Source organism: Pinus tabuliformis, chromosome 2_1 (assembly GCF_031772625.1).
Source record: "Pinus tabuliformis cultivar Carrire ecotype Pingquan chromosome 2_1, CPIR1, whole genome shotgun sequence".
Taxonomy (NCBI): Eukaryota; Viridiplantae; Streptophyta; class Pinopsida; order Pinales; family Pinaceae; genus Pinus; species Pinus tabuliformis.
Window position 1 is genome coordinate 542,000,877 of NC_142299.1, and position 24,691 is coordinate 542,025,567.

The window sequence follows — 24,691 nt, forward strand, 5'->3', positions numbered from 1 at the left end:
TAGATACATGAGGCCATTGCCACGGCCCAAGAACTTCTCCACTCGGTACAGATGAGGAAATTGAAAGGCATGATATTGAAAGTGGACTTATCCAAGGCTTTTGATAGAACAAATTGGCTCTACATCAGATTGCTCCTGACTCATCTTGGTTTTCCTTATTCATTTATTAAATGGATAATGTGCTGCATAACAGATGTTACTTACAGTGTCCTTTTAAATGGGGCTGCTACCCCATTTTTCATATCGGAGAGAGGACTCTGGCAGGGATGCCCACTCTCCCCTCTTCTTTTCCTGCTCATCATGGAGGGTTTAAGCAGATCTATTAATGTGGCATGGAGCAGGGGTCACATTGCTGGTATCAAGATCACAGAGAACTGCATTCTTACACATCTTTTATTCGTTGATGACGTTCTCATTTTTTTAAATGGTAGTATTGGGGATACTACGACCCTACATAATGTTTTTAATCTCTTTCAGCAGGCAACTGGGATGATTATTAATGTCAGCAAGTCTACATTATCGGCCTTTGGCTGCTCCCAGCATGAGATCGTGTTTGCAACACAATGTTTTCCCTTCACCATCTAGAAGATAGAGGATGGATTGAAATATCTTGGATACAAGCTCAAGCCTCATGGATACAAGATCGCAGACTGGACCTAGCTTATAGCTAAGGTGGAGAAATGCCTAAATGTCTGGTATCATAGATATCTCTCTCGCGCTGGAAGACTAGTTCTTATTAAGGCTATGTTGGAAGCAACTCCTGTGTATTGGATGACTCTTGCTTGGATCCCGAGAGGTATCTTGAATAGACTACAAAACATATGCTGCAGGTTTCTTTGGAAGGGTAACCAACCTGGTAGATTATTTGCATGGGTTAAATGGGATTCGATCGCCAAGCCCAAGAAATGGGGTGGTTGGGGAATAAAAAGACTGGACTTATTCTCCAAAGCACTAGCTGCAAAGCTTTGCTGGCAACTTATCTCTACAAATAGTCTCTAGACCCAGGTAGCATATGCCAAATACATCTGCCCTGTGGACATTATGGACTGGTTTAGACAACAACACAGGGTCAACAACAGCACATCGAATATTTGGAAGGCGGTAATAAACTCTATTCCTCTCATCCGAGAAGGTTTAACATGGAGAATCAAGGAGGGTAATGCAGTCTGCATAGGTACAGATCCATGGATTAGTTGTGGCAATGTGCATAGACTGTCTGTGGCATTGATACAACACCTTCACAACAGGGATATCACTCACATCAGACATATTGCAGACAACGACAACTCATCTATTTTACAACAGGCATGGAAATCAGCCCAAGATTTGGATCTACCTGATTGATGGCAGCAGGATTGGTATGAATACATGGAGGCCCTTACTCAGGCACATATTCGCATTACAGAAGGTTCAGATGAAATTGTCTGGGCATTTGCTAAGCATGGCACTTACTCTCCAAAGGATGGATATATCAAGCTGATGGAGCCTTATAAACCTCAGCATATCAACCCTACTTGGAAAGCACTCTGGAAACTTAAAGCTGCTCCACGTGCCCATCTACTAATGTGGAATATACTATTTGACAAGATACCTACTGGCCTCAATTTGATGAAGAGAACTTTTCATGGTCCGTTCTGGTGTCATCTCTGTCGAAGAGATGAGGAGAGTACTGAACACCTTTTTCTTAATTGCCCCATTATCAAGGATCAATGGAATATCATTACTGCTCTCTATCCTTCTTTAAAAAATTGGCAAGGCAGGAACATCATGGATGCCTGGAGTCTATGGTGTGAAAACCATAATGGCAAAGCCAGGAACATGCCTTTACTTATGTGCTGGTCATTTTGGATTGCTAGAAATCATTCTATATTTAATTTGAAGAACCCGCACTGGCCTGCTATTATGATCAGAGTCGCTATGGATTTTTACCTCCTGCCCAAGGAGGACTCCCATCCCCCTCCTAGAATCATCAAGCCTGAAGTCATTGACAAGACCATCCTGTGGGCATACTTCGATGGATCCGCACAGGAGGAGGGATGTGGTGGCGGAGCCATACTATATCTGAATGAATCACATTGCTTCAAAATACAAATGAGACTTGGGAGGGGAACCAATAATTATTCTGAATTATGCACTGCAAAACATCTCATACACTTTGCATTAGAAAAGCATTGTAGACATCTACAGCTTTTTGGGGATTCCAAAATTGTTTGCAGTTGGTTAAATAGAGCATCACATTGCAATGAATTTTCATTGAGGCATATATTGGATGAGGCCCACAGATTGATTTCTACATTTGGCTCATTTATTTGTAATCACATTTATAGGGAGTGCAACTCGGGGGCAGAATTTCTATCCAAAGAGGCGGGGCTTAGATAGAATGATGATTGGTTAATTCAGGAAGAGATCGATGGGACATACTATCAGCATTATCATAGACCTTTCATTGATCTCCAAGTTCATGGGCTATAGGCCCATCTTTTTTTTGCATGAACACTTGTATATATTATGCTATTTTATATTTACAACACTTGAACTACTGTTTGAGATGTTTAGTCACCAATTTTGATGTTCATTTCTCTCTCTGAGAAGAGACAGAAACAATTTTGATATAGATTCTCTTGTAGAGAATAGGCACTAGAAATCAAATGAATTGATACCAAATGCTCCCTACATGGAGAATACATACTTAGATCTTTTTTGTTTCTTTTGAACTTGATAGGAAACATGCCTCCACATGCATATGCTTAAGCATCTACAAAATGTAATTTCTTACATATTAATATAAATTACGACTTTTTTCCAAGAGAAAAAAAAAACCTCACACACATATTTTTCACTCGATTTAAAAAAAATATACAAATAAATTAAAAACATCACACCCCTAAGTCAACCAAATATACAATGATTTTCTGAAGCAACATGCTCCTGCATCATGGATAAATGTGTATCATCTCAATGAAATAATGTTCAGTGTAACCTTCAGGAAGAGGACTATATCCATAGCGAGCATAAGTGTTGGTTAAGTTATATCAAAGGATGTGAAGCATAGGATTAAAATTATTTAAACTATTGCGTACATACATAATTCCTGTGTAGTCAGGAACAAGGAATTTTACCATGAGGGACCTCTCCTCTCTCATTATTGCAACATTGCAGAAACTGATTTTTGTAAAACAAACAAAAATTAACATAACCTTGTATTCGATGTTAAATATTAATGTTTTTTTTAAAGAAAATCTCATCAGATTTGTATAAGGGAACTAAGGTAAGAGAAAGAGTCTTCCCTCTTAGTTTCTCTTGTCATAAAACAATAGAGTAATGATAATTTAGTTATTTAAATATTTGTTTAATAGATTTTCTTTTTGTTACAGGTAGTGAGCAATACTATGCACTTAAGTACATATATTTGTTTTATTAAAAAAAATATACAATGTCTTAACCATGGATTTTTCCTTCAATGACTTTAGTTGACAATGAAAAATGACCCTCTTATGTAACTAAAGTTGTGTTGTGTGTAATTGGGGATGTTACAAATGACCTTCAATTTCCATTCTAGAATCAAAATAGGTTGTAACAAACCAATTGCATGTTTACACTCAGATTTCACCTACTGTAATTCCAAGCACTTCAGAACAAACTCAACCACCTCTTTCTTCAAGTCTGGTCAATGATAGAACTTTTTAATCACTGTCAAAGTCTTTTGGTATCCCGGGTTGCTTGAATATAGCTTAACATGAAATTTTCTTAAGATAAACTTCTTTAACTCATTTCTATCTCGCACATAAATCCTATTCCTGAATCTCACCAATCCATCTCCCGTGAGGAGATACTCCTCATCTCTATCACCTTCACCCTGCTGCTGCAATCACTGCTTCAACTAATGGTACTTCTCATCATGTTTCCTGGCATGCAATATTCGCTCCTATAAATCTGTCCCATAAGAGCTCACAGCTAAAATATGATTCCCCTACAGTCTCCTACTGAGAGCATCTACAACATTGTTCTCTTTTCCCTTGATGTACCTAGTCTCAAAGTCAAACTCACTGAGGGTATCCAACCATCTAGCTTGCCTGTCATTCAGATGGTCAAACAAGTACCTCAGCCCACTGTGATCACTCATCAAGATAAAACTCCTGCCACAGAGATAATGTCTCCACATATTTAATGCATGAATGGTAGGTTCCAACTCAAGATCATGAGTCACATAGTTCTGCTTGTGCTCATTCAACTTCCTTGATTCAAAGAAAATTACTTAGCTTTCCCCATTAGGAAAAAAATAATAATCAATAACATTCCAATTTACTAGTTTTCATAGATTGCAATAACTCCTTATATATGCGTATGAGTAAATGAGAATGATCTATTGAGATATGGACACAATTACTATTTTTTCTTGAATTATTGAGTGTGATTTTCTTTTTACTTGTACGAATTTCAACATTTTTCTTTAATTCTTCTCATTTTAATTTTTAATAGAAATGTTACTTTTAGTAATTATTTTTTGGCTTTTCCAGTTTTGATTGTGTAAAAAAAATCAGATTTTCTTTTTTTATAGTAAAGGATTTTAAAAATAACTTAAAATAACCTTGAAACTTTCACTTGTATCTCAGTTCAAACTTTATTTTCCCTAACATCAAATGCCATGTGTCTTTCATATTGGAATTTTGAATAATTTCAAAATAGAAATTGTCGTCTGGATTTTAAAAATAACTTAAAATAACCTTGAAACTTTCACTTGTATCTCAGTTCAAACTTTATTTTCCCTAACATCAAATGCCATGTGTCTTTCATATTGGAATTTTGAATAATTTCAAAATAGAAATTGTCGTCTGAGTTAAGTTTTCATTTCAATGGAAGTGGAAAGTGAAAGTTTAGCTTAATTAAAATCCAATTGTACACACCCTCATGATTAGAAGAGAAAATCACTTTGATCAAAATCAAAAGTTGAAAAGTCACATTATAAGAGTGAATAAATCCCACCTATGAAATATTGATTTGTTTATTGTGTTTATTAAAGTATATTTGGGTTATGTTTAGATATTACATTAAGTTTGCATTTCACTTTTTCTTTCTGCTTCAAGTCTTCTATGTAGCCATTAAGCTTATTTTTCATTTGAAGGTTGGAAATTTCATAGCAATTTTATTTGAAATGCTGATGAAATTGAAATTCTAATTGCACACATGTTGAATGGTGTCGCTATGTAACAAATATCACACATAACATGATTGAATCTTATTAATTTTTGTCTTCTATGTAGCTATTGGGCTTATTTTGCATTTGAAGTTTGGAAATTTCATAGCGATTTTATTTGAAATACTGATGAAATTGAAATTATAATTGCACAAATGTTGAATGGTGTTGCTATGTAACAAATATCACACTAAACATGATTCAATTTTATCAATCTTGTGCCTTAAAAGGTCATCATAATGAAATTATAAATTAAGTACTTAGTAATCCAATATGCAATTTGTCTTCATAGTAAATATTATTTGAGAAATATTGAAATAATGGAGTAAATTATAGGGTGGATGTGTTTTCATTCTAGAGTAGGCTCAACACTTTTAGTGATATTCTAATAGTTTATAAACAAAACAAGTTTTTTATTTTCAATTATCTATGTAAGTACTTTCTATGTAGGAACATCACTTTTATTAGTATTTTCCAAGGTTTTAGTGTGTTTGTGAAGAGATTGAATGGTTTTAGGGATAGATACACAATTTTTATTCCTTTTTATTTTATCTAAATTTGGAGAATATGAATCAATCATCCTAGGGGTTGAGTCAATTCCTCATATTTCTATAAATAAATCCTTACTCAAAAATTTCATAGGAGGAGGCTAAGAATATCAAGATAAAGAAAGAGCGTGTATGTGGAGGAGATGTTTTCAAAGTGTTGATAAATAAAATATATGATTGTAGGATCCTTTATGCATGAAATATTTTTTATATTTGAATTTGTATATCATTCTTGTGCAAACAACATGACTATCTATGTGTGTCTTTTTGTGCTAATCTCTTTGCAGTTTACTTGAACTATGTATATTTAGGTTATTTTATTGAGAAAATGTTGTAGGTGCATGAGTTATTTGAGTATTGTGGCAAAAGAGGAATGATTATTTTAGCATATTGGAGGAACATTCTAGATTGTGTAAGCGTTAAGTTTTGAATATATATGAAAATATAGTCATTAGCTTTTCCAAATAAAATAGTTAAATGAAGTTTCCAAATTTAGATTCTAGATGTCTAATCCTTCTAGAACCCAACTATTCATCCTTTCTCACAAGTGTATGCACACATTAAATCAAGATTTAATCGAGATCGTCAATTGTCTCAAGACGAATTGCTACTAGCCTTCAATAGAAGTTCAAACATCAAACATTTGGAATCTAAATTTTAATACAAGTGATAAAAAGAAAGATTCCTTTAATATCCTACCCATCCAAACATTTGAACTCTTGAAGAAATATGCCATCATGATGTCTAAGTTATCAGGATACCCATGTATCATAGTTTCATGGTTAAGGTTCCAATATGGGTTAAAAGGTCAAAAGGGTAATTCATCAAGATTCAACTTTTATTTAACAACATTCAGAAAGGAAATCCTAGATTTCCAATCTGTAGATATTTATTAAGTGATGGGAATGAGCACTGGGTTGATACATATATTGACTATTCCATGGCTTTTGATACTATAAAAATGTAGTAAATTTGTGTGTAAGTACATTTCTACATCAATTTTGGTGTTTGAGCGAACAACCAAGTTGTCGTAGCAAGATAATATAGAAATAAAGTGGTAAAAAAAGTTGATAAATGGTAGTAAGAATTAGAGTTAGAGGCATAGTAGGTTGAGGAAGATTGGTTGCTTATGTAGTCCTACTTGAATAAATAAGGAGCATTTAAGGAATCTTAGATACCATAGAGACTACACAAAGAAGAGGAAGTGGAATTATAAATGTTACTCATAGTGAGGAAGGAGCTCAAGAGGAGGTGGAAGAAGAATATTCTCAACAAGAAAACATGAGACAGATTGACTAGAGTAATATTTGGAGTTGGATATATCGAGAATGGAAGTGATGATGTATGAATGTAGTTTAAATTTTGAAAAATTGGTTGATTGGATTAGTGCTATGGATAATTATTTTTGTTATGAGAACATGGATGAAGAGAAGAAAGTAAATTTTTTTATGACTAGAGTGAAGGGCCACACATTGCTCTCATGGGATAGAGTAGAAGCTAAGCAAAAGAGCAAAGGAAAGGAAAAAAACAAAATCTAGAAAAGAATGGAAGTAAAGTTGAAAGGTAAGTATATGCTTAAGGACCACCAAATTAATCTTCTTTAAACAACTACAAAATATTAAACAAATAGGAATGTCAGTTAAAGTAATAAATAGAATAATTTTATAAGCTAAATATTAGAGTTGGTCATGTTAAATAGGATGTAGAACTAATACCTAAATATGTTAATTTGTAAAGATTTATTGTTCCGGATTAAATCAATGTTTCAATTCCAAGTAAAATTGAAGAATAATACTAGGTTGCACTTAAGGCAGAAGAGAAGTTGGCTAAGAAGCAAAGTCAATGAGGAAGTGGTCAAAGCTCAACAAGAGGTATAGGAAAAAAAAGTAGCAAAGGTAGATTTTAAACTCAAAGAGAGGTAATTCATATCAGTCGAGTACTCATCAAGAGGTAATGACTTATCTGGAAGTAGAAGATATTATAAAAAAAGAGTAGGTAGAGGTAGAGGTGATCAAATAATATGTTAAAAATGTAATAGACATGGTCATAGTTCATGTGAATGTGAAAAAAAAAAATCCAAAAAGCAAAAGTATTCACATTTATCTCAAGCAAATGAGGAGAGTGAATTCATCTAAACATGAGCAAACAACATAATTTGGAGAAACCTTGCCAATGAAGAGGGTATTACTAAATCCAAATAAGGAGATTAAGAAACCTACCTTGAGGAAGTCTTTACTCAACACCATGTGTAAAGAAAAAGGTAAATGTTATAAATACATTATTGATAGTGGAAGTATTGATAATTTAGTGTCTACAAAAGTGGTTGAAAACTTATAAGGGTTGAAGAAGATAGCACATCGTACTCCCTAAAATGTGTCTTGGTTGCAAAAGGGACATAAAAAATTATTAAATGGGAAATTCCAAGTATAATTTTAGAATGGATGTTATAAGGACTAGGTTATATGTGATATCATTCCTATGGATTCTTGTCATGTTTTATTAGGAAGGCCTTGGAAATATGAAAAGAGATCTATTCATGACAGAAGGAATAATACCTATAGTTTTGAGAAAGATGGAAAGAGACACACTCTTATGCCATTAAAAGAAGAGAATGTAGTTGAAGAAATTAGTTCCAAGGTGCTAGTGGTCAATGGGAAAGAGTTTCTGCATCATATCAACAAGGAGGAGGTAAATTATCTTTAGTTTCCAAATTAAAGATAATTCTTACTTGCACAAAATTCACTCATTCAAGGAAACTTTGATATTGGTAAATAAATTTGTTGATATTGTGGTGGATGCTTTTCTAAATGAGTTACATCTAATAAGAATTCTAGGCCATGAAAACAATTTTTACTCCAAGGGATAATATACTAAATAATGCGGAGTATAGAATGTGTGACTCCCTTGTGTTTTGTTTTTTGAAGACATGAGTATATTTAGGTTGTTGAATTATTGTTTGAACTTAATGACTATGGAAACCATGATTTAAATTACATGATTGTGTAATTAAACATTAATTGATGAATAAATGAGTTTGTTTGGGAATAATTAAGAAAGAGCACATGAGTAATAGATATTTTTTGCTACTATAGAAAAGTTGTTATGTGGTCAAGTCCACATAGTGGACCTTCCCAAATATTCTCCTAAAAATCCTAGGATAAAACTACTAATTTAAAGATAGCATAATGGCAAAGAAATATTATGCTAAGAACTTAGCGGGAGAGAATTTTTATCTTGGGTGAAAACAAAAAGAAATGTATAGCATGAGAGAAAAGTGTGCTTTAAAATAAAAAAGGAAGGTTTTTCCTTATTTGAATTAAAAAGCCTAGGTAATTAAGGTGTACAACCCTTAAAAGTGAGAAGCTGCTAAGGAAAACTATGTGAGGAAAAACTATAAGAAAATTTCTAAGGAACACAGAGTGGGTTGTTGATTCATGGATGTAAGAAGTTTGAGCTTGCGGGGAATTCCTAGTTGCATTTCGTTGGTTGGGAGGAACGTGCTCTCTCCCTAAGTATTCCCAAGCAACTGGTTATGGTCAAATGATTGTGATTTTTTTGGTTTATATGCTAGACTATATATCAACTAATGTCATTACTGTGATGAATAGTGGTTCGAATGGTGAAGTAAACAAGATATTATCTATGAGCAAAATTGCGCATGCATAGACATAATAGTTTTTATAAACATATATGTTTACTAATATAATTATTACATGATGAATATGTAGCTCAAATAAATTTATTTGACTAAATTATTGTACATGCATGATATTGTACATCTAACTCTAAAATTATGATATATAGAAAATAACAATTATAATAAAATATAACTAATTATAAATATTAAATTAAAACTCAAATTATATATAAATATATATATATATATATATATATATATATATATATAAACTCATGCATTAAAATATGTGTATCAATTACGAATTTATATTCTAAAATTTGACAGTGAAATATAACTAGTCTAAATAACTAATAATAATAGTAAGGTGAAGGATCTATTGTTGGATGCATACACGAGAAGCAAAAATACAAATTGAATTAAATAAAGTAAAATTGAACCCTCTTAGGAATGAATAGAAATATAAATTAATGAGAATTGTTATGAGTTCCTGTACATGGAAGGGTCAACAAAAATGGTTAAAGAAGTATGGAATAGGAAAGATAAACCCATATGTAATTAAAAATTGGATATGTTTCTGAGTCCGGTTAAGACTCTTTACTAAAGAGGGAGAAGACATTACCAAAATCTCTATCTTAGTAATTAGACTAAGTGGATACTTTGACCAGTCAATATAGTAAAGTGAAATTAGATATATATATAAAATATAAATTCATATAGTGTATACTTTGACCAGTTAATATAGTAAAGTGAAATTTTATATATATGGAAAAATTCATATGCAGTCCAGAAAACATTAAATGATATAAGGATTCCATACCAGTGGTAAAGGAATCAGTGAAAATATAAAACGTTGATAATTTGCATATCATGAAGATATAACCACATATCAAGGGCTGACAACTCACATATTGCATCGATAGTTCAAAAATTTCACTCATAATTCACATATCAGATCGATAGGACTCACGTATAGTTCATAAGAAACATATATGTGGCGAGCATGATTCGCATATTGTGTCAATAGTTTGTAAAATGTACTTATAATTCACATATAAGATGCATAAAACTCACATTTCCCACATATCCTGTAGAGATAACCGACATGTAGCGTTGATAGTTCACAAATAGCATAGTGGGTTGACAATTTGCATATTTCAAGGAGATATTACCGTTGATAATTGGCATATTGAGCAGAGACAAAAACACGTGCAATATCATATCATGTTGTTTACATATTTGAACCACGTATAACGTGATAATTTGCATATCCAACCTAACAATGGAGATCATGTGAACAATTCAAATATCCGGAAGAGATAATTGCAGATCGAGCATTCGGGTTGATAATTCGGTTCCTTAGGCATATTGCTCGACAAGAGAAAAGTTAGAATATTTATTAATTTATACATAATATTTGAGTGGACCACAATTTTTATAAAATAAGTCCATCAAAAATCTATCATGTCTTTAACAAAATTGTCAATATTCTAAAACACAAATATTTTTGATGTAAATAAATTTATTCACTCTAAGATGACGTTTCAAATTTGGTAATTACTGGTTTTATTATTATTATTATTATTATTATTATTATTATTATTATTAAAGAATATTTATTAATTTAAAATTTTGATTTATGTTATTGTGGTGAAATGTATATTAAGAAGTGTTTTACATTTTAATATGGGAAAATGTTATATTAACTAAATAGTACAATGCTCACGATCCATAAAATCATAATTCAGATATGAGTACTTATTGAAGTCACGTTAACTTGTAAGAGAATAGAATGGGGAATAGGGTTGGATATATGTTGGGAAAGGGAACCAAACTACAGGTCTTTATATCACTCAATGTAGCCCATCTTGTCTTATGCTCAGAAATCTGTTGTCACATCCTAGAAATTAACCATGCGACAAAATACAACAACCAAGCTATTAACATATTTAAGAAAAATTTAAACAGTGCCGCATATCTAAGGAGTGAATATTTCTTACTAATGTTCATGGTGTTGTGACATTGCTTGAATTTTGTTGATCCAAGGCCGCTGCCCACAACAAGGTGTTGGGAACAACTCCCTACCCAAGCTTAGATGAGCTTGCAACTAATCTTTCTTGCATTTATCACTCCCAAGCCCTCAACCAACTTATTACTTCCAATAATCTTCGCCCTCTAGCATTTCTTTCCTCAAGAATGAGTGAATGAATGCATGCCTCTTCTTCCCCCTTCTCCACCATTAAATAGAACAAACTCTTTTAAAAATTGTAAGGGGATTGGAAAGGGATCTACATGTACACCATCCATGTGTCCATGCCAACTTTTATTTTTTTATTTATTATTATATTTTCTTTGTTAATTTATTCATATATTTTATTTGTTAATTGTTATTTTATCTTTTCTTGTTAATTGTTATTGTATTGATATATTAATATTATTTTATTTACTTTGTTATTATTATTAATATTAATTTATTTATTAATTTATTATTATTATTGTTTTTTATTATTATTATTATTATGGGGAACTACATTCTCCCCCTCTTTAAGGAACTTTGTCCCGAAGTTAAGTTTATTCGTTTATTTTACTTTATTTATTTATACCCTATGATTGTCAAACACCCTCTGCCGAACTAGTATATGAAAAAGCATCGAAAGTTACATCACAACACTGGGAAATATTGAGGAATCACAAGCCTCTTTCCCACTTTCATAATCAGGTATATAACCTCATCGGTCTATATCATACCCTATATCATACCCTCAAGACTCATTGAAGACCTAGATCTCATCTTCCCCAAAGCATACATCCAGTCCTAGTAATCAATTATTTTGGGCATCTCGCAAGGCTTCCCAAACTCCCTCCACAAATCACTAAGTTACATATTACCAGACATCAAAGTCTTTATGTCCCCTCTAGAATTCTGCATCCCAATCCAATATCAGGCACTTAGACTCCTCAAGATGGTCTTATATCTCTTCCAGAGATATCCATTAAGATATAGAAGGAAATATATACAATAGCATATGTAGTGTTGGTTGAGTCTATTCCCATCCCATATGATGTTACACATTCTCCCTCGTGGATATGGGCCTCCATGAGATCATCAAATAAACTAGCATTCTCAGTCTATTTGTGGATTTCCTGTCAATCACAACATCTCAATATGTAACAAATTCATTAGTCAAAACATCAAAATATAATAATAATTTGCATGTCAAATCTTGCATATGATCGTGGGAACATAACATCATTGTTATCACAAAATTTTGAATAGTAATAATTGTATGCTCATGCATGTCATGCAATTTGTATGCTACAACGACATGCTCCACATCTTGAAATGCCATCAACTTATGTATATCAAAGACATATCATGTCATAACATAATCAATGAAATCACATCCTCATATCATAACATCCAAAGTTTGAGAATCATATATACAGAGAATTAATGCATTATAGTCGTCTTACCATGATTCATCAATTTCATTTCCCTGTATAACAATGAATACCAACTACGTTCAACATTCATTTAAGATCTAGGTTATCTCATTAATATTATTATTGTCATGTTTTCATCAAGATCCAATTACTTGTCAATAATCATTTCATGTTCCCTCAACTTGGAATTGACATTGATAAGTATAGTCAATTAAGTATATATTTAGACTTCAAATACACCTCATCACCTTGAGCTTTAATTTTCGGTCATGTATTCTTCCTTCCCCAATGCCACTCATGAAACAATGAGTGCATACACTCTATATTAGTTAACCCTTACTTTTCTTGCCAATTTGTGCATAATTCTTATCAAGGGATTATTATAAATTCCCAATAACATCCATTTTTACACTTTAAGGTGTTAGTATACATAGTCTATTATCTTTTGCAAGGGTTGGTAGTTGTTGCCCTTGATCATTTAAATAATTTTCTTAGTTTATTCTACCTAGAAGTGGGTGTTTTTAGTGCACAAATTGAAATCATGACTCATAATTATATGTATCATAACTATGACTCTCACTAGACAATCCTTACTCATCATTCATGTTGTCTAATTAACTTAGTTTATTTCCTTAAGGGATTTTTTCATTTGATAAAGAAACCCCTTAAACGTTTGTATATAAATATTCTCTAAGCTTTACTAAATTTTGTATTTTCCATAGCATTTCTTTGTTATCCATGAAGCGTACATAAGATACTATTGTCATTATTCCTAATGTGTTGTACTTGATGTAAACCTGGATGTCAAATTGTCCACTATGTCATGGTTTTCTCACATTGTCACATCATGAAATTATGGTTTTGTCACCATTGATACGCATGCATAATTGATGTGCGTAACTAGGTCATGTATGGAGGATGTCTCCTCATTATTGGAGAGGTATTGTAGTTGTCCTAATCATTACATAAGTGTTTTGATGATTTTAGATGAGTTCCAAAATCTTGCACAGGGTTTGGATTAGTTCCATAAGAATGGACAAGGGTTTGAGTTGCTTGAAGGTGAAGACTACTAAGGAGACATAGGTGGTTGATTAGAGAACGTTTACTGAGGTTTGTAAGATTTTGTTGAATCCTTATCAAAGCTTGATATGTTCCCTAGGCATTCGAAAAGACATTTTAGAACTTGGAGAAAATTTGAGAAAAGTTTGACTATGTTTTGATAGCTTTTAGGGCATGGAGACATAGTAATGCTTCAATTTGAATTTCTAAGTTAGAGTAGGCCTACTGATAATTGATGGTTACCGATTCTAATTGATGAATTTCATCTTGGATTTTAAGGGGGCTAGAGGCATGGAAGATGGTGGTAGATAATTAGACTTATGTATGGGCACAGGGCCTTCCTGAAGGTGTACAACCTCCAAACCACCATCGACATCTCATCCTCTTACACAACTTGGTGTTGGAGAAAAGGTCAATTGTAGAGGACAACAACCCCTAAAGGAGGAAAATACCAATATTGACAAGAAAATACAACCAAGGTAGAGTTTTTAATTCATTTCGAGACTGGACCTAAATTGATGGTGGAAGAGGGTGAGGTGTATGACATTGAGATGGTAGAGCCATAGGTAGGCCTCGGTTTTGGATGAAAAACCTAGAGAACCACAACAGTCTTAGAGAATTTGTTACCACCAGGATGCCCTATAGCCCAAACACTAGATACCACGATGCGAAGAGAGACAAAATCAAAGTTTGTAAAGGAATTGATATGTGAATTGTTACCTGGTCAATGACATCCTAACTAGGATTTTTATTATTCATAGGAGTTCTTACTTTCTCCTAGATCACTTGAATTCCTTGTCGCAACCCTTCCTAAACCTCGTCCTTGCACCTAACATGACATCCTATAGTGTTGCAACTACAGAAAACCGTTGCTCATGGGGACTAGGGTCTTCAACAACTAATGTACCTAAAAATTGGCATTGTAACATAATTGTCCCATCTGTAGTGGAGATTATTCACTTGTAGCACAAAAGGACATAGATTGTGTTAGAAATTTATATATTAAAAAGCAATGGAACACATAAAATATATTGCATAAATATAAACACAGAAAATGCATAAAACAAGAGAGACAAATATATGTGGCTCACCCAATTTGGGCTACGTCCACGGAGAAACAGTTAGACCTTCCTTTTATATTATCCAACAAAATGAAGAGATACAACCTACATCAGATCCACTGTAATTCCCTCTTCGCTCTCACACAATCTCCTCTCTCTTTCTCGCTCAGAATAGAGATCTACATAGACACAATACAATTCCCTCATATATAGCGAGGGGTTTCCTTCTAAGGAAAAAAAACCCTAATTAAACATAACTTCTACTGTCAAATCTCCGCCTAATGAATGGCCGAGATTGACTAAAAAATTACAACATTTTACAAGGAAATTTTACATCTATTTTTAGCTTCGAGGGTGCTACCCCTGATCCCTCATCGGGGGGGCTCCAAAGGATCATAGTCGACCCCCCTAGATACCCCTTCCAGTATACATTTTATATGAAACGTTTCCACCACATTACGAACTGGGGTCCAATGTGACAATACCTCTAAATAAAGAAGATAATCAGGCTCCACGCCCAAAAATAGCAAGTGATGAATAAATGCCCAATATAGGTAGAATATTTAATCAGAATGTTGTAAATTAGAGGGTGAGTTAGCATGTGACGTTGCATGGGGTGGGATGGCCATGCTATCCCCTTGTTAAATGCTAATAAAGGTGTCAAGATGGTGGGCCTCCCATGTACCATTGGCTCTTTGTGCAAGAACTAGATGTTTTCATGTTTTTAATTTTAAAATTTTAAAAGCTTTAAACTGTTTTTGATATAATTCTTTATATAAATTTAAAATCTCCAAAATAAATATTTTTTGAAATATATTTTATGGAGTGGAAATATATTAAAAATATATAATATTTTTAAATTATTGTTGTTAAAAAAACATTGCTTTAATTATTTATAAAAAAATATAATCATTTTCATTCTTATGTTTATATAATATATATATATATATATATATACAATTTCTCATGCAAAACATTTTATAAATTTCTGTATTCAAGCTTTTTTGATCCATAATGAATTAAACAAAGTATTTCGGTAGAAATCACATGACAGAATTTTTTGGCTGACGCATTTTGAACCAACAAGTGTGGTTCATCATCAGGATGAGATGAAGAGGCAGACCATTTGCAAAGGCTTAAATAGAGAGCAATGTAGAGAGATAATTTCAAGTAGCAGCTATATTTGAACAATAATGTTTAAATTATAATATTAATTTATTAATATATTAAAAACAAATATTATTAAGTAATGGCTATATTAAATAGCTAGTCTTTGAAAAATAATATTGAAATTAATTTATTAAAACCAAATATTACTAGTTCTTGAAAAATAATATTTAAATAATGATATTAGTTTATTAATTTATTAAAATATTAATATGTAACGGCTATATTAAAGGGCTAGTTTTTTGAAAAAAAAAATTAAATAATGATATTATTTCATTAATTTATTTAAAATATTAATAGGTAATGGCTATATGAAACGGCTAGTTTTTGAAAAATAATATTTAAATTAATTTATTAAAACCAAATATTACTATTTTTTGGAAAATAATATTTAAACTGTAATATTAGTTTATTAATTTATTAGAAACAAATATTAATAAGTAATTGCTATATTAAACTAGTTTTTAAAATAAATAAATAAATAATCAAAGTCAAACTTTAAAGGAGGGGAGTCAAAAAAATATAAAAACGAGACCCTAATCGAGACAAGATAATTTGATAAATAAAATAACTAATGGAAATAAAATAAAATAAATAAAAAATAATTAATGGAAAAATAATTAAAATAAAACAAAAATATACATAAGTCAAAATAAATATATATAAATAAATAGATAAAAACAGAAACACACACACACACACACACAGATATCCAAATAAAAAATAATCAATAAATAAAACAGGGTCAACAATAAAATATGGGGCTCAGGCCCATTAAAGGAATAACAAAAATACTAAAAGGAGTTAAGAACGAATAGGATGATAAAATACATAAAGAAAAAACATGAAGTAGAGTTTAGGCTTCTGTGATCCATATCAAGTTTACAAAAGATTTTTCGGCGAAGATCACATAAGGATCAAGAAAATAAACTTTAATGAAGAATAAATCAACAAAAAATACTATAAAAATGATGTCAATACCTACATAGATTTAAAAAAATAAAAATAAAAATAAAAAAAATAAAAATAATTAAAAATAAAAAATAAACTAGGAGGACAAGGCACGGACCCAACTTCTACTATTATTCCAACCATCATCTCTATTCAAATTATTGGGTCTTTTTTCAATTTATAGGGCTTCCCTCAATTTACGATGATGGAAATGACTAACCTTAGCAACGACTTGGGCCTCCTTAATGCAGATGTGATGCTTATATTTATCTGTGATGCTTAGTTTTATAAATTACTTAAACATTTATTCAACAAAAAAAATAAAATAATTAATTCGTTAAAAATGAAAAGGGCTTCCTACTTTACTATGAACATTCAACATTCCTTAATTCTTTTATTTAAGGGTTAAAGAAAAAATTGTTGGAAAGACAGAGAGGATAAACACAAAAATTAACACTCACAAACAATATGAGTTGCAGCTCTTCTATTGATCAACTAAAACTTGATGATTACAATGAACCTGGTGAAGGGTATTTAAACTTCTTGACTAGCGATTTTCCTAAAATAACTTCACATGCAACCACACACTAAATTTGACGACTTAACTCAACTTGACTTGACTTAACTTGACTCCTTAAATTTAGCCAACTCTTCATGCGTGATTAATTAGCTTATTTTAACACTCCCCCTTAATTACAACCGTTGAACTAAGACATGACTCATGACAACTCAAACATGCTTGCAAGTCTATGTCTCAGCTAGGCTTACAACACCCAAGTTTCTTATATGAAACTTAGACACATGTTTTTCTAATGACTTAGTAAATATATCAGCCAATTGATCACTAGATTTACAAGGCTTCAAGTGAACTTATCCATTGCTTACAAGTTCTCTAATAAAGTGATATCTAGTATCAATATGCTTGCTCTTTTGATGAAATACAATATTCTTGGATAGTGCAATCGTTGAAGTGTTGTCACAATATATTGTTGTTGATCCTTGTTGTTTCTACTTTAGTCCATCAAATAGTTTTCTTAACCACAATGTTTGACATGTTGTTGCTACATATTCTACTTTTGTTGATGAAAGTGTCACAATAGGTTGTTTCTTAGATGCACATGAAATCACACCTGAACGAAGATGGAACACATAACTAGAAGTGTTCTTCATATCATCCAAATTACCTGCAAAATCATTGTCAGTATCCAATCAAATCCTTGTTTTTTGTGCTTGGATACATTAGGGCACAATCTCTAGTTCCTACTATGTATCTCATAATTCTTTTTCCTGCTCCCCAATGTGTGTCTTTTGGAGTATCCATAAATCTAGAAATCAGACTTACTCCTTGCATAATATCCGGTCTTGTAGGTGTGAGATTCATGGAGCTGCCAACAAATCTTTTGAATAGAGCTGGATTGACATTTGATCCTTTATCATCCTTGCTTAACATTGTACATGTTGCAACTGGTGTAGGGACAATTTTGAAATTTTCCATCCTGAATCTTTTTAGAAAATCTCTAGCATATTTATTTTGACAAACAAAAACTCCTTCTTTAGATTTCTCAACTCCTATGCCATGAAAATATTTCATGAGACCAAGATATTTCATCTCAAATTATTTCACCACAGCTACTTTAAATTCGTCGAATTCAAAATCACCTATATAAATCATGTCATCAACATATAAACAAACAGCCAAAATTTGTCCATGCTTATTTACCTTTGTGTACAAAGTAGCCTCAATGTTGCTTATTTAAAATCCATTCTTGATCATGTAGCTATCAATTTTGCTTTACCAAGCTCTAGGCACTTGCTTGAGTCCATAGAGTGCTTTCTTCAACCTATAAACTTTGTATTCATTACCTTCAACTTCATATCCCCAAGGATTCTACACATAAGTTTCTTCTTCTATAAATCCATTCAAGAAGGTTGATTTCACATCCATATGATATACTTTCCACTTGTTCTGAGTTTTTTTGGCTAGAACCACTCTTACAGTATCCAATCTGGCTATCAGAGCAAACTTTTCTCCAAAACATATTCCAAGTTGATGCGAGAATCCTTTAGCTACAAGTAAATATGTCAATTTCACCTTTCTCATTCACGTTTGTGTTTTACACCCATTTGACACCAATGCAATTTTTATCCTTTGGAAAATCAACCAAATTCCATGTATCATTCTTTTCAATAACTTCAATTTCTTCATCCATGGCTTGCACCCATTTTCATCTCTGATTGCTTCTTCTAATGAAGAAGAATGGTATGAAAACAATGCAAATTTTGAACTAACATCCAAATCATCATAAATATCTTTCAGACTTCTCATCTTTCTCCTACAATTGCTTGAATCATCACTTCATTGATTGTTAGGAGAATCTCAATCTATTGATCTGCTTGAATATCCATGCTGCTCAGAAAATATTGGAGTCCTTGTTGGTGTGTCTCTGTTTGGTGTCTTCACTTGTGATTCTTGCTGCTCCTTTTTTGCTACATCATCTTCTTCCATCAGTGGCACTTGTGCATCAACTATTTTGTCTATACTACCATTCCATGACTCTTGTTATTTGAACATGACATCTCTAGTAATTATGGTCTTTTTGGTGACACGGTTATAAGAATTTTATTACTCACTATAACCAGTAAATATGCATTTTTCATTTTTATCATCCAATTTTCCTCTTAGCTCATGTGCATAAGCTACACATCCAAACACTTTGAAATGAGATACGTTGCAAGACATACCTGACCATGCATCTTCTGGTACTCTATTCATCACACTCGTTGTAGGATATTTGTTTATCACATAAATAGTACATGCAACTGCTTCTTCCTAATAATCATTAGACAATTTTCGTCATTTCAACATTCTCCTTGCCATGTTCATAAGGGTTTTGTTCTTTCTCTCTGCTACAATATTCTGATGCAGTATGTACCTGGTTGTAAATTGTCTTCTGATTCCATGTTGTTTGCAATAGTCATGAAATGCCTTCAAAACATATTCTCCAACATGATCTGACCTTAATATCTTGATCTCTCGATCACTTTGGTTCTCTGTTAAGGCTTTGAGTTTCTTAAACTTTGCAAAAGTTTGAGACTTTTGTTTCAAGAAGTAAACCCAATTCTTTCTGCTATATTCATCAATGAAAGTGAGGAAGTAACAACTTCCATCAATTGATTGTGTCCTTATAGGTCCACACAAGTCTATTTGCACAAGCTCAATAGGTTGCACTGCTCTGTATGCAAATCCCTTTAAAAAAATTTCACGTTGTTTCTCTCCCAAGATGTAACTCTCACAAGTAATAACAAGTTCTTTCATGGGACATAATCTTCTAACCATTCATTTCTACTGCAACAATCTTAAACCAGAAAAGCACAAGTGTCCAAACCGAAAGTGCCATAGATAATAATCATTAGAAGATGTAACTGTAAAAGAACTAACCTGATCACTGTAATTCATAATTAGAGGAAAGAGTCTGTTCTTCGTCATTTGCACCTTTTCTATTAGATGCTTTCTTGGGGACTTGTCATATATAACACACTCTTGTTCTTGAAAGATAACTATGTATCCCTTCTGTGTCAATTGACCAACACTTATCAAATTATGTTTGAGAGGAGAGACATAATATATCTCTAATATTGTCTTTGTCTCCCCCTGCTTAGTTAGAACTTTGACCACTCCTTTTTGATATAAATCCATAGTCATGTCAGTTTCCAACTTTACCTCTGTCTTCACAGATTGATCTAAATTTGCAACCAAATTCTTGTTTCCTATAATTTGGTTGTTGCAACCATTATATACTAACCACACATTATCAGAAGGTTCATGCATAGTATGACAAGCTAGGAACATGGATTTAGTACTCATTGTAGTAACATTAGTTCCATGGTTCCCTTGATCAGCTATCCTCTTCCTGCAATCATGGGCATAGTGACCAAATTTATTGCAATAATAATATCTCACCTTTAATTTGTCAACTCTTTGATTATTGTTGAGGCTTTTGTAATTACTTCCACTTTCATGTTCATGAATTTCTCGGCCATCTCTATGACCACCATGTCTTTCGCTTCATCCTATGCCTCTTGATATACTTCTGCTTCGACCTCTATCTCTTGAAATAGAAATGTGGCTTTTGAAAGCAGTTTCTAAAGTGGAATCCTTATTTTCATCTATCCTTGCCTCATGTGATGGAAGCAATCCCATCAAATAATCAGCTATCAGTGATGTCAAATCCTTGGCTTCTTCTATGGCTACTACCACAACATCAAATTTGGTAAACAAAGATCTGAGGTCCTTCTCAACCACTGTTTGATATTTAATTTCTTCACCATAAATTTTTTACTGATTTACAACAGTCATGACCCGATTCATGAAGGAATCAATGTCCTCTATCTTCTTCATGTACATGCTTTCAAAATCTCTCATAGTACTCTGCAACTTAACAATATTGACTTTGGCGACACCATTATAGCTTGTCGCCAAATTCTCCCATGCTATCTTTGTTGAAGATGTGATCATAATCTTCTGGAACACTGCTTGGTCCACTCCCTGTTGGATAAGCTATAGTGCTTTTGCATTTTTCTTTTTGTATTTCTTCTAGAGTTCCCTCTTTGCATTAGTGAGGGCAAGTTGTTGTTCTTCATTTTTAGGTTCTAAAAACCCAAACTGGACACAATCCCAAACATCATGAGCCTACAAAGTGGTCGCCACAATAATGGCCCACACATCATAATCCCTCCCTACAAATGGTGGGAATTGGGGATGGAAATTTGTGAAAGCCATCTTTATTCAAGAAATTCTCTTATGAAACCCTAAATTTCTATTTTTATAAACTTTGCAAAGCTTTTATAAATAAACCCTTTATTTTTATTTTATTATATATATATATAATTTAATATATAAACTTTTTTAAATAATAAAAAAATCTCTTTTAAAATATGGTTACTTAGTAACCAAACACTTCCAAGCCCTTTTTTCAATATATAAAAAGGAGTCATTTGAAAAACATTTTTTACGTCAAAAGGCATTTTCATTGCTGACTTAGCATGGGCAAACATTGTTCTCCCCAACAAATGGGAGAGATTGAATTTCGCCCTTCCAACCAGTTAAATTTTTCCATCTATTTGTCTCTCCAACCAATAGAAAATTTCCATTTGTCCAACTTGCTTTCAACCTAGTTTTCCCTACCCACGTGTTTCTGCATCTCTCGACTAACACGACATCCTTCGCCATACCTATTTGCAAACATTTCCTTCCCTTACACATTTTCTGATCCTCACCTTACCTGCTTCAAACTTTATCTCCACTGATACAAAGGCTCCATACCATGCTATGAGGCTACTGTTATGTTTAGACAAAAATTTGACAGTAAAAGTGAAGTTGTTGAATTCTATTCTCAGCACTTGGAAAAGCAGCATGACATGCTTCTAGAGGAGCATCTTGAGACTGGTAGCTTTAAGAAACTTTACATCTATTGTAATACTCTCAATGCGTTTTCTGTGAAAATGTCTTCGGAACGGGCAGAAAAATTGAGGAAAACTATAGGAGTAAAACATGTCCAAAAGGATTGGAAAGTTAAAAGGTTGACAACTCACATGCCAGAGTTTTTGGGCCTTCCATCTAGAGTGTGGCCAAGTGGAGGAGGGGAAGAGAGAGCAGGGGAAGGGGTTGTGATTGGCATTATTGATACAGGGATCTACCCTCAGCATCCAAGCTTTGCAATTCACAATTATCCATATTATGGACCTGTTCCCGGCTATACAGGAAAATGTGAGGTTGACCCTAATACTAATAGGAATTTCTGTAATGGGAAGATTGTTGGTGCTCAACATTTTGTAGCTACTGTGATTGTAGTAGGATCATTTAACCCTGCTTATGATTTTTCTTCTCCTTTGGATGGGGATGGGCATGGAAGTCATACAACTACAACAACAACAGGGAATTATGGAGTGCCAATGAGGATGCATGGATACGAATTCGGGAAGGCAAGTGGGATGGATCCTTGTGCTCATATTGCTATCTACAAGGCCTTGTATAGGAAATTTGGAGGTTTTATTACAGACGTGGTGGCTGCAATTGATTAGGTTGTTGAAGATGGTGTAGACATTTTGAGCCTTTCCGTTGGACCAAATACTCCAAATGGTCAAAGTGCTACATTTCTCAATCCTTTTTATGTTTCCTGTCTTTCTACTGTCAAAGAAGGAGTTTTTGTACACAAGCTAGAGGAAATAATGGTCGATATCCAAAAACAATGGTATTGTTTAGTCCATGGATAACTTCAGTAGCAGCTGATGTAGATGATCATAGCTACAAAAATACACTTTTTCTAGGAAATTGAAAATCTCTTCCAGGGATTGGGATTTCATCCACGACACACAAAGGTTAGTCTTATACTCTCATTATAGGATATAACTAACAAAACCTTGAAGCTTTTAACAAGACTATGATCCAGGGGAACCTTCTAGTTTGTGGATATTCATTCAACTTTGCATATGGTGTTGCATCTATAGGACGCCTCTCAAAAATTGCAAAGAGTTTAGGTGTAGCTGTGTTCATTATGGCTATGGAGAACCCATCTTCGAGAGCTAAATTTGATCTAGTTCCAGTGGGAATTCCGAGAATTGTTATAAAAGAAGTAGATCAAACACAAATTCTTGCAAATTACTATAATAGATCAACAATAAGGGATCCATCAGGTCAAATCACATGGTTTAGAGTTAAGGATTCCATTGGAAATTGGTTGAAGCCTATATATCAAGGTATAGATCCTTAGGTAGCATTTTATTCTTCTAGAGGGCCAAATATTAAGGATTCCATCTTTCAAGACACCGATGTTTTAAAGCCAAATATTTTGGTTCTTGGTTCTCTAATATGGGCAACATGGTCTCCTAATGGCACTGATGAAGTCAATTATCAAGCATAAGGATTTTCCATGATATCAAGGACAAGCATGGCGACACCACATATAGCTGGCATTGCAGCTTTGGTGAAGCAAAATCATCCCGATTGGAGCCCTACTGCCATCAAGTCAGCATTACAAACAACATCAATAGTTGTTGACCACATGGGGAAGCCCCTGCAAGCACAAATTCAATCTGGAGAAGATAGTCCAATAACTCTTATTTCTGCCACACCCTTCGATTGTGGAAGTGGTGCAGTGAACCCTAAGGCTGTGCTTGATCCAAGCCTCATTTTTTATGCAATCTATGAAGATTATGTAAGCTTTCTCTGTTTAGTTCTAGGTATTGATAGAAATGTTGTTGCACGCAATACCAGTTCAACCTATGCCCTGTGAAGGAAGCCCTATACAATGTAGAAGAGAATTGACAGGAAGTATAAGAACATATTGAAGAAATGGGAAATAGAGTTTGAGTTTGGAAGAGTGTTCAATTCTCATAATCACAATAAAATTCCTAATATAGAGCTTGATGATGTCGTCAAGTGAGCGCTCGAGGTTGAGAAGAGGTTGTTCGACTAATAGTGGGGGTTGCAACTTGTAAATAACCCTTTACAATAGCTCTTCTACTATTCAAGACTAAAATACCCTTGGAGCGGAAGAAATTGGTGAAATGATATTGCCTGCCTAGACTAAGGATGGAGGGGAGTTGTGGCTCTATGACGAACTCTGGAACT

General features: G+C 33.2%; 1 pseudogene; it reads left to right on the forward strand.

The window, feature by feature from the left end:
• Positions 1-1,368: 1,368 nt before the first annotated feature.
• Positions 1,369-24,353, forward strand: LOC149201421 (subtilisin-like protease SBT2.5 pseudogene; annotated as a pseudogene).
• The last annotated feature ends 338 nt before the right edge of the window (positions 24,354-24,691 follow it).